The sequence below is a fragment of the Equus quagga genome, unplaced genomic scaffold, assembly GCF_021613505.1.
Source record: "Equus quagga isolate Etosha38 unplaced genomic scaffold, UCLA_HA_Equagga_1.0 208642_RagTag, whole genome shotgun sequence".
Taxonomy (NCBI): domain Eukaryota; kingdom Metazoa; phylum Chordata; class Mammalia; order Perissodactyla; family Equidae; genus Equus; species Equus quagga.
In genome coordinates this window covers 10559-23573 of record NW_025799061.1, presented here as the reverse complement: position 1 = coordinate 23573, position 13015 = coordinate 10559, and positions in this window count along the sequence as shown.

The following is a 13015-nucleotide window of genomic DNA, read 5'->3' as shown; positions in this document are numbered from 1 at the left end:
CCAACACAGAGGGGATCAAAAGTAGTTGATGGAAACTGTCCCTGTCAAGGCCCAGATGTTGGATTACTAGATGAAGACATCCAATCAGCTATATTAAATACGTTCCAAGGTATAAAGGGAAACATGTTAAAGAATGAAAGGGAAGTATGACAACAATGCCTCACCGAACAGAGAATATTAATAAAAACATAGAAATTATAAAAAAGAACCAAGTGAAAATCCTGAAGTTGAACAATATAATATCTGAAATGAAAAAGTCCTTAGAGAATCTCAGATGCAGACTTTTACAAGCTAAAGAAAGAATCAGCATGTGTGAAGATAGACTAAATGAGACTATCCAGTCTGAGGTACAGAAAGGAGAAAGAATGAAGAAAAATGAACAGAATCTCAGAGTACAGCATAAGTGATACTTTGTGAATGCCAAGGTGAGGTCATATAAGACCATGGGGCTTCCATTTTATTTTTCACTATGTGTAAAGTGGAGAGATTTTGTGCCCCAGTCCGTGTCTATATTAAATGCCTGTTCTGAATATGTGTGTGTTTGTGTTTACTTTAGAGGTAGGTCTGTGCTGTCTTTCCTTCCATATTGGCTCAAAGTTCCCTATTTGACTTGAGACTTAAACTCATCCTAGTTTCAAAACTTCATGTATTTGTTTCTCTATGGGCACAGTCTGCTTTTCACAATCACTTTCTGAATCCTCTGCACCCCAGTGAAACAAATATCTCAGTTAATGAGATTTTAACAACTTAAGGCTATATGAGTTAGGGAGAAAAATATCAAAGGCTCTAACATTTAGCTGGCTATATTTTCTGGGTTACACTGAATATATATTCATGGGCTATGTTTAGCATGACATAAAACTTCATAGCTCATGAAAAATATCAAATGTATAGGGGATATAGAGTAAAAAGCACAAGCTGAAACCCATCCCCTCCAATTCTACTCTCTAGAGGGATCCTTGTTATATCTTGTGTATCCTTCCAGATATTTCAACATAAAAATATTTTCCAGTATAATAAAAATGGGATTATTTTATATACATTGTCTTCCAAACTTACTTTCTCATTCATTAATATATGGCCATCTTAGCACATTAGCACACAGAAATCCATCACATTGTTTTCAATGTCTGCAGTGTAGTCTGTAGAATGGATTCACCGTAGTTTATTCAGCCAGGCCTCTGTTGATAGATATTTAAGTTGTTTAAAATTTATCACACATTGGCCAGTGTGGTGGGCAGCTTCATGTTCCAGCCGGATGACAGTGATCTGAGAGAAAGAGTGCCAACTGAGACTGCCACTAAGCCACTGAAAAAGTGCAGGGGGACACAATCTTTTTTTTTTTAACTGAAGAAAGTAAACAGAGGAAATGTCTTGCCAGGTGGGAATTTTATAAATGGAATGTTGGAAATATAAGTAGAGATAGATCATCTAGGTGGATATTTCTAAACTAGTTTTTGGATGAGTGGGAGCTGCAGTACACTCAAGTGAAAGTAATCTTTCTTGAAGGTGCAATATATGAAGACAGTTAAAAAGCAGACGCTCTGAAAGATTCCCCCCAAAAAATGGTTAGAATTAACAACTGGACTCACCAAGTTTCAGGATACGAAACCAACACACAAAAATCAGTTGTGTTTCTATACATGAACGATGGATAAACAATGGATAATAAACAAAGGAAATTAAGAAACCAATTCCATTTACAAAATCATCAGAAAGAATAAAATACTTAGGAATAAATTGAACCAAGGGGGCAAAAGACTTGTACACTAAAAACTATAAAACATTGCTGAAAGAAATTACAGAAGACGTAAATGTAAAGACAGTCCATGTGCATGGGCTGGAAGACTTAATATCGTTAAGATGGCAATACTACCCAAACTGATCTACACATTCAGTGTTTTTTATCAAAACTCCAAATATATTTTTTGTAGAAATAGAAAAAAACCCATCCTAAGATTCATATGGAATCTCAAGGGACCCAGAATAGACCAAACAATCTTGAAAAAGAAGCAAAGTTGAAGAGCTCACACTTCCTGATTTCAAACCTTACTGCAAAGCTACGGTAATCACAACAGTAGGGTTCTGACATAAAGATTGGCATAGACACCAATGTAATAAAATAGAAAGCCCAGGAATAAACCCCTGCATATATGGTCCAATGATTTTTTTTCCCCCGAGGAAGATTCACCCTGAGCTAACATCAACTGCCACATTCTCCACCACAGCATGGCCACTGGCAGATGAGTGGTGTAGGTCTATGCCCAGGAACCGGCCCTGGGCCCATCAAGCAGAATGCACTGAACTTAACCACTAGGACACCAGGGCTGGCCCCATGGTCCAATGATTTCTGACAAAGGTACCAAGACCATTTAGTGGGGAAAAGACAGTCTTTTCAACAAATGGTTCAGTGAAAACTGGATATCTTCATCCAAAACAATGAAGTTGGACCCCTAGTTTACATCATATACAAAAATTAACTCGAAATAGATCAAGGATCTAAACATATGAGCTAAAACTATAAAACTCTTAGAAGAAAACATAGCGGAAAATGTTCATGACGTAGGATTTGGCAATTCTTAGATATGACACCCAAAGCATAGACATCAAAGGAAAAAGTAGGTAAGTTGGATTTCATCAAAAAGCAAAACTCTTGTGCATCAAAGGCACTATAAATAAAGTGAAAAGGCAGTCCACAGAATGGGAGAAAATATTTTCAAATCATGTCTGATAAGGATTAATATCAGAATATATAGAGAATTCCTAAAACTCAGCAACCAAAAACAAACAACCCAGTTTAAAAATAGGCAAAGGACTTGAATAGCCATTTCTCTAAAGAAGAATGGCCAATAAGCTCATGAAAAGATGCTCTACATCACTAATCGTTAGGGAAATGCAAATTAAAAACACAATGAGCTATCACTTCACATTTGTTAGCATGGCTATAGTTAAAAAGGAAAAAAAAGCCATAAAATAGGAAGTGTTAGCCAAGACATGAAGAAATTGGAACCTTGTGCATAGATGGTGGGAATGTAAAATGGTGTAGACTCTATGGAAGACAGTATGGCATTTCCTCAAAAAAATAAGCATAAGATAACCGTATGATCCAGCAATTCTACTTCTATATATATTCATAAAACATTGAAAGCAAGGACTCAAACAGATATTTGTACAACAACGTTCATAGTAACATTATTCACAAGAACCAAAAGGTGGAAACAAATCAAATATCCATTGACAGATTATAGATCAACAATATGTAGTATATACATATAATTGAACATTGTTCAGAAATAAAAAGAAATTAAACTCTGATACATGCTACTGCATGGATGAACCATGAAGTCATTACGCTAAGTGAAATAACGCAGACCAGGTCGACAAATATTATATGATTCCACTTATATGAGGAACCTAGAACAGTCCAATTCATAGAGACAGAAAGTAGATGGGAGGTTACCTGGGACTAGGGGGAGGGAGAATGGGGAGTTATTGTTTAATGGGTACAGAGTTACTGGTTAGGATGATGAAAATGTTCTGGAGATGGATAGTGGTGATGGTCGCATAATAATGAGAATATACATAATACCATTAAACTGTACACTTAAAATGGTTAAAATTATAAATTTTACTACGCATACTTTACCACAATAAAATTAATAAAAGCAAAAACAGTAGGGGCTTATCTCACTGAAAATGAGTTCTTGGCTTAGAGCCAGCCCTGCTGGTTTTACTTGGTGGACTTCAAGAAGTCCATGAGACCTGTGAAGATTCTGTGTTTTTTTCTATAAATAAAATCATTATCCCCGTGGCCTTAGCTTTTCATTAGATTTTTTACAAGGAACTTTGATACACTGAAGTTTGAGAGTCTGTTCTCTAAGCTCCCAAGGGCCAGCCAGTGTTTGAAAATCCAATCCATATTCCAAGTCCCTATCCCTTTTATAAATAAGGCGACAGCAGTGGTGGTATTTGGGTTGAATGGCTGATTTCTTTCAGAGATCTTAGTATAACTGAAAGGAATTCTTTACATGTTCTTCAGCATATGCCCTCTCTACACACTTTGGGAGACAAGCGACCTGGGGCAGGAATTTTGCCTGACATATTCACTTGTCATATCCATCAAATGTTTCACACCTGACACAGTGTTTGGCACGTAGGGGGCACGCAATAAATATTGACATAAACATGAATGAATGAGAGACAGTATCAAGAAAGTGAGAAGACATCTCACAAATAGAAGAAAATACTTGCAAATCATATATATGCTAACAGTAGAGTATCCAGAAAATATAAAAAATTATTTTCTCTCTATAATAAAAAGACAAATGACCCAACTAATAAATGGGGAAAATAACTGAATAGACATTTTTAAAAAGAATGTATACAAATGGCCAAGAATACATGAAAAAAATGCTCAACCAATCATATCAGCAATTAGGGACATGCAAATGAAATCCACAATAAAATATCACTTCACACCAACTAGGATAGCTATAGTCAAAAAAAGCAGGGGCAGATCTCGTCAAGATGGCGGTGTGAGCAGACATTGAACTCGTCTCCTCCCATGAACACAACCAGGTTACAACTATTTTTGGAAAAATTACCCCAGATTGAAAACTGAAAACTGGATAAAAAGAACCCCCACGACAAGGGACAGTCCTGACTAAGGCGGAAGAGGCAGAAATTCCTGCTGGAGAGGAAAAAAGCCACCTTTGGGAGCAGCGGAGCTTCTCAGCTGGCCAGGCGGGAGCCACCCTAAGGTACGAGCTCTCCCTGGAGGAGTGAGGTCCGGAGCGGGGTCGATACTGCTATAAGCATCCTTCAGACTCAGCGCAACTGAGACAGGAGTCTTACTGTCTGGCTTTGCTGGCTTTTAACTGCAGCGAGGATACCCCCAGAAAAGCTATCGTCTGAAAGCCAAAAAGACCCAGGTCTTAAAGGGCCCACACACAAACTCACTCATTGCAGCAACATAAAATCACCAGAGAGAAGGCTGACAGTCCTTTGGTGAAATGAGACTCACTTGGTGGGCTCTGGGGGCATCTTGGTGAGAGGAGAGACCTCTCCGGAGACTGAGACATTGGTGGGTGCCATTGTTCTGAGCTGGTCCAGGCATGCTGACATGACCCTGGTGGGTGCCATTGAGGTTCATCCCTTGGCCTGTTAGCCCAGAGGTCTGCCACACTCACTGGAGCACAAATTTAATCCAGTTCAGCCAGGGCAGGCAACCTGCCCTAGGTACCAGCCCCAGCTAACAGCAAGCCCTCAGGCTACTTTTCAGCCTGCATTGACTGGGTGCCTTGATCCTCTACAGGCAGGCAAGGGTGTCTGCCTCTGTGGGGCAGGGCCTGTGTGAGGACCAGGTAAACTGTCGGGGGCATTGGTGGAGAGGTGGGGGCCTCTGCAGTGATCCATCGGGGTACGCTACAGGTGGTTGAGAAGGGTGCACGGACCAGGACTGTGTTGACAGTGTGTGTAGACCTGTGGGGGGTGGGGCTTATCAGTGGCAGAAGACCTGTGCTTCACAAATAGCCATAAAAAAGATCAGCCCCACCTTCCAAAGCCTGAAACAATTGAGTGCCCCCTTGCCAAGGGTCAGCCCCACTCAGCTGCACTCCTAAGAGAACTGACAATAGCCATGTAGGCCTGAGGCCTATCACAACTGTAAGCCCCTGAGCCTAGCAACAATCTACACTGGGTACCACCCCAACTAAGAGGAAAACTGCAATAGGAGTGTGCTGATAGACTTTGTAGCCAACAGTGCTGAGGCTCCCCAAACCGGATTTACAAACAGCTGGCCAGGGAAGGAAAGATCAGACTCCCTGGGTACCTGCAGTGGGAGCAACCCTAGCATAGCAGAAGGACACAAGTAGCCCACAAAGGGGTCACTCCTGGTTCTTATGGACTGGTGATGAGAGGGAAGCACACTGCTGGGCCTCATGAGGCATCTCATGCATAAGGCCACTTCTCCAAGATCAGGAGACACAGCCAACTCACCTAATACATAGAAATAAGCACAGAGAAAGAGGCATAATGAGGAGGCAAAGGAATACTTTGCAAGCAAGGGAACAGTACAAAACCCCCAAAAAAGGACTGAATGAAACAGAAACTAGCGACCTACTTGACGAAGAGTTCAAACAAAATATAATGAGGATGCTCACAGATATGGGGAGAAGAATGGATGAACACAGTGAGCACATCAGCAAAGAACTGGAAGATATAAAAAAAAATCAGAAATGAAGAATACAATACTCGAAATGAGAAATTCACTAGAGGGACTCAATAGCAGAGTAGAGGAAGCAGAAGACCGGATCAGCGAGCTAGATGAAAGACTAGAGGACATCACCCAAGCAGAACAGAAAAGAGAAAAAAGAATTAGACAGAATGAGAACAGTGTAAGGGAACTCTGGGACAATATCAAGCGTGCTAACATTTGGATTATAGATGTCCCAGAAAGAGAAGAGAGAGACAAAAGGGCAGAAAATTTATTTGTAGAAATAATAGATGAAAATTTTCCTAACCTGAGGAAGGAAAGAGACATCCAAGTTCAGGAAGCACAGAGAGCTCCAAACAAGATAAGCCCAAAGAGGCCCACACCAAGACATGTTATAATTAAAATGTCCAAAATTAAAGACAAAGAGAAAATCCTAAAAGCAGCAAGAGAAAGGCCACAAGTGACATATAAAGGGAAGCCCATCAGGCTATCAGCAGACTTCTCAGCCAAGACCCTACAGGCGAGAAGAGAACAGCACGATGTTTTTAAAGTGCTAAAAGAAAAAAAACCTACAGCCAATCCATCAAGGTTGTCATTCAGAATGGAAGGAGAGATAAAGTGCTTCCCAGACAAGCAAAAATTAAAGGAGTTTGGGGCTGGCCCCGTGGCCGAGTGGTTAAGTTCGTGCGCTCCGCTGCAGGCGGCCCAGTGTTTCGTTGGTTCGAATCCTGGGTGCGGACATGGCACTGCTCATCAGACCACGCTGAGGCAGCGTCCCACATACCACAACTAGAAGAACCCACAGCGAGAAATATACAACTATGTACTGGGGGGCTTTGGGGAGAAAAAGGAAAAAATAAAATCTTTAAAAAAAAAAAAATTAAAGGAGTTTATCACCAAGAAACCAGTTCTGCAAGAAATGCTGAAGGGACTTATTTAAGTGAGAAGGCAATGACCACAAATAAACATTAAAAAAATTATCAAAAAAAAAACCCAACAAAAAAACAGGCAATAAAATCACTTGTAAGGTAAAAATATAGTAAAGGCAGCAGATCAACTACCTGTGAAGATAATATGAAGGTTAAAAGACAAATGTACTAAAATCACTTATTTCAGTGATAAGAGGGTAATGGATAGACACACACTAAACAAGAGACTATATATGATTTGAAAAACATATAATGTGGGAGGAGGGGAGTGAAAAAGTAGAGCGTTTAGAAAGAGGCCAAGCTAAAGAGTCTATCAACGCAAGGTAGACTGTTATATGCATAGAATATTAAATAGGATCCTCATGGTAATCACAAATCAGAAACCTATAACAAGCAAGAAAAAAAGTAAGACAAAAGAAATCAAATATATTACCAAAGATAGCCATCAAACCACAAGGGAAGAGAGCAAGAGAAAAAGAAAAGAACAGAGAAGAACTACTAAAACACCCAGAAAAAAATGAAAAAATGGCAATAAATACATATTTATCAATAGCTACTTTAAATGTCAATGGACTAAATGCTCCAATCAAATGCCATAGGGTGGCCAATTGGATAAAAAACCAAGACCCATGCTTATGCTGCATACAAGAGACACACTTCGGACCTAAAGACACTCACAAATGGAAAGTGAAAGGATGGAAAAAGATATTCCACGCAAATGGCAAAGAAAAGAAAGCGGGGGTAGCAATGCTTATATCAGACAAAATAGACTTTAAAACAAAAACTGTAACAAGAGACAAAGACGGGCACTACATAATGATAAAGGGAACAGTCCAACAAGAAATTATAACACTTGTAAATATCTATGCACCCAACATAGCAGCACCTAAATATATAAAGCAATTATTAACAGACATAAAAGGAGAAATAGACAGTACTACAATAATAGTAGGGGACTTTAACACTCCACTTACACCAATAGATAGATCATCCAAACAGAAGATCAATAAGGAAACACTGGCCTTAAAGGACACATTAGACCAGGTGGACTTAGTAGATATATACAGAACATTCCATCCAAAAACCATAGACTACACATTCTTTTCAAATGCCCATGAAACATTCTCCAGGATTGATCACATATTAGGCCACAAAACAAGTCTCAATAAATTTAAGAAGATCAAAGTAATACCATGCATCTTTTCTGACCACAAAGGTATGAAACTAGAAATCAACTACAGGATGAAAACCAGAAAAGCCACAAAAATGTGGAGATTAAACAAAATGCTACTGAACAACGATTAGGTCAATGAATAAATCAAAGGAGAAATCAAAAAATTCCTGGAGACAAATGAAAATGAAAACACCACATGCCAAAATCTATGGGGTACAGCAAAAGCGGTTCTAAGAGGGAAGTTGATAGCAATTCAGGCCTACCTCAACAAAGAAGAAAAATCCCAAATAGACAATCTGAAAGCACATCTAAAGGTACTGGAAAAAGAACAACAAACAAAGCCCAAAATCAGCAGAAGGAAGGAAATAATAAAAATCAGAGCAGAAATAAATGAAATAGAGACTAAAAAAAAATAGAAAAAATTAATGAAACCAAGATCTGGTTCTTTGAAAAGATAAACAAAATTGACAAACTCTTATCTAGACTCACCAAGAAGAAAAGAGAGAAGGCTCAAATAAATAAAATCAGAAATGAAAGAGGAGAGATTATAATGGACACCTCAGAAATACAAAAGATAATAAGAGAATACTATGAAAAGCTATACACCAACAAATTGGATAATCTAGAAGAAATGGATAAATTCTTAGGAACATACAACCTTCCAAAACTGGGCCAAGAAGAAGTAGAAAATTTGAATAGGCCGATCACCAGTAAGGAGATCGAAACAGCAATCAAAAACCTCCCCACAAGTAAAAGTCCAGGACCAGATTGCTTCCATGGTGAATTCTACCAAACATTCAAAGAAGACTTAATACCTATCCTTCTCAACCTCTTCCAAAAAATTGAAGAGGAGGTGAGGCTTCCTAACTCATTCAACGAAACCAACATTATCCTGATACCAAAAACAGACAAGGACAACACAAAAAAAGAAAATTACAGGCCAATATCACTGATGAACATCGATGCAAAAATCCTCAACAAAATACTAGCAAATTGAATACAACAATATGTTAAAAAGATCATGCATCATGATCAAGTGGGTTTCATTCCAGGGATGCAGGGATGGTTCAACATCCACAAATCTATCAACATGATACACCACATTAACAAAATGAAGAATAAAAATCACATGATCATCTCAATAGATGCTGAGAAAGCATTTGACAAGATACAGTATCCATTTATGATAAAAACTCTAAATAACGTGGGTATAGAAGGAAAATACCTTAACATAATAAAGCCCATATATGAAAAACCCACAGCAAATATCATTCTCAATGGAGAAAAACTGAAAGCTATCCCTCTAAGAACAGGAACCAGACAAGGATGCCCACTGTCACCACTCTTATTTAACATAGTATTGGAAGTCCTAGCCAGAGCAATCAGGCAAGAAAAAGAAATAAAAAGGATCCACACTGGAAAAGAAGAAGTGAAACTGTCACTCTTTGCAGATGACATGATTTTATATCTAGAAAACCCTAAAGATTCCACTAAAAAACTTTTAGAAACAACAAAGGAATACAGTCAAGTCGTGGGATACAAAATCAACATACAAACTCTGTTGCGTTTCTATACACTAACAACAAAGTAGCAGAGAGAGAAACTAAGAATACAATCCCATTTACAATTGCAACAAAAAGAATAAAATACCTAGGAATAAACTTAACTAAAGAGGTGAAAGATCTGTACACCAAAAACTATAAAACATTGTTGAAAGAAATCGAAGAAGACACAAAGAAACGGCAAGATATTCCATGCTCTTGGATTGGAAGAATTAACATCGTTAAAATGTCCATACTTCCTAAAGCAATCTATAGATTCAACACAATCCCTATGAAAGTTCCAACAGCATTTTTCACGGAAATAGAACAAAGAATCCTAAAATTTATATGGAACAACAAAAGACCCCGAATAGCCAACGAATTCCTGAGGAAAAAGAACAAAGCTGGAGGTATCACACTCCCTGATTTCAAAATATACTACGAAGCCATAGTAACCAAAACAGCTGGTACTGGCACAAAAACAGACACACAGATCAATGGAACAGAATTGAGAGCCCAGAAGTAAACCCACACATTTATGGACAGCTAATATTCGACAAGGGAGCCAAGAGCATACGATGGAGAAAGGAGAGTCTCTTCAATAAATGGTGTTGGGAAAACTGGACAGCCCCATGCAAAAGAATGAAAGTAGACCATTCCCTTACACCACGCACAAAAATCAACTCAAAATGGATTAAAGACTTGAATGTAAGACCCGAAACCATGAAACTTCTAGAAGAAAACATAGGCAGCGCGCTCTTTGACATCAGTCTGAGCAGGATATTTTCAAGTCCTGTGTCTGACCAGGCAAGGGAAACAAAAGAAAAAATGAACAAATGGGACTACATCAAACTAAAAAGCTTCTGCACGGCAAAGGAAACCATCAACAAAACAAAAAGACAACCTAACAATTGGGAGAAGATATTTGCAAACATATATCAGATAAGGGGTTAATATGCAAAATATAGAAAGAACTAATACAGCTCAACAACAAAAAAACCAACAATCCAATTAAAAACTGGGCAAAAGATCTGAACAGAGATTTCTCCAAAGAAGATATTCGGATGGCCAATAGGCACATGAAAAGATGCTCAACATCATTAGCTATCAGGGGACTGCAAATCAAAACTACAATGAGGTATCACCTCACTCCTGTCAGAATGGCTATAATTAACAAGACAGGAAACAACAAATGTTGGAGAGGATGTGGAGAGAAGGGAACCCTTGTTCACTGCTGGTGGGAGTGCAAACTGGTGCAGCCACTATGGAAAGTAGTATGGAGTATCCTCAGAAAATTAAGGATAGATCTACCATATGATCCAGCTATCCCACTGCTTGGTATTTATCCAAAGAACTTGAAAACACAAAGGCATAAAGATACTTTCACCCCTATGTTCATTGCAGCATAACAATGAATAGCCAAGACTTGGAAGCAACCTAGGTGCCCATCAAGGGACAAATGGATAAAGAAGGTGTGGTATTTATACACAATGGACTACTCTTAGCCATAAGAAATGATGAAATCCGACCATTTGTGACAACATGGATGGAACTTGAGGGTATTATGAGGAGTGAAATAAGTCAGAGGGAGAAAGTCAAATACCATATGATCTCACTCCTAAGTAGAAGATAAAAACAACGACAAACAAACACATAGCAATGAAGATTGGATTGATGGTTACCATAGGGGAAGTGGGGAGGGGGGAGGGCAAAAGGGGTGATTAGGCTCACATGTGAGGGGAGGGACTATAATTAGTTTTCAGGTGGTGAACATGATGTAATCTACACAGAATTCGAAATATATTATGATGTACATCCGAAAATAAGTTAATAAATTGAAAAAAAAGAAATACAATGATGTACACATGGAATTCATATGATGTTCTAAACCAATGTTACTGCAATAAAAACATTTTTTAAAAAAGCAGATAATAAGTGTTGGTGAGGATATGGAGAAAATGGAACTCCCATACATTGCTGGTGAGAATGTAAAACGGGACAGCCACATTCAAAAATGGTTTGGCAGTTCCTCTAAATGTTAAACTTGGAATGGCCATACGACCTAGCAATTCCACTCTTTTGTGTATACACAAAAGAATTAAAAACATATGTCCACGCAAATCCTTGAACATAAATGTTCATTATGGCATTATCAATAAGAGTAAAAAAGTGGAAATAAACCAAATGCCTATAAACTGATAAATGGATTCATTAAAGGTGGTATATTTTACAATAGACTATTATTCAAACATAAAAAGGAATGAAGTGCTGATACATGCTACAACATGAATGAACCTTGAAAATATCATCCCAAGTGAAAAAAGCCAGACCCAAAAAACAACATATTGTATGAGTCCATTTAGAGAGCACTAGTAAATATAACTATATAGGTAAATGTATAAAAGATCATATGAATTTTGTTTTTAATTTATTTTTCTCCCTTCTGATTTAAAGACTTGTATAAAAAGAAATAATTATAAATCTGTGTTCATAGACACACAGTGTATACAGATGTAATTTTTAGGGCAATAATTGCACGACAGAGTGGGAAGGGAACAGAGCTTTCTAGTAGCAAAGATTGGGTATACTATTGAAATTGACTTGGTGTTAATCTGAATTAGTGGTTATGAATTAAGATGTTAGTTGTAATTCACAGAGCAGCTACTAATAAAAATAGCTCAAAAATACAAGAAACAAGGGCAATAAAATGTCATACTAGATAATGTCTTTTTCACACTAAACAAGAGAGTGATAGATGAATAAAGGAGCATAAAAGAAATGGGACATACTGAAAGCAAATAGCAAAATCATAGATATATATCCTACCTTATTGTAATTTAAATGGACTAACCACTCCAATGGAAAGGCAGACATTAGCAAAAAGAATTAAAAAGAGAAACATCATCCATTTGTATGCTGGACACCTGTGAGATTCAAAGACAAAATAAATTAGAAAGTAAAAGAATGGTAAAAGACATAACATGCAAGCTATTTCCAAAAGAGAGTTGGGGTGCCCATACTAATATCAAACATAATAGACTTTGAGACGACAACTATTACTAGACACAAACAAGGACATTATAAAATGATAAAGCAGTCTATCTATCAAAAAGATATAACAGAAATATATGCACTGAACAACAGAGTCCCAAAGCAC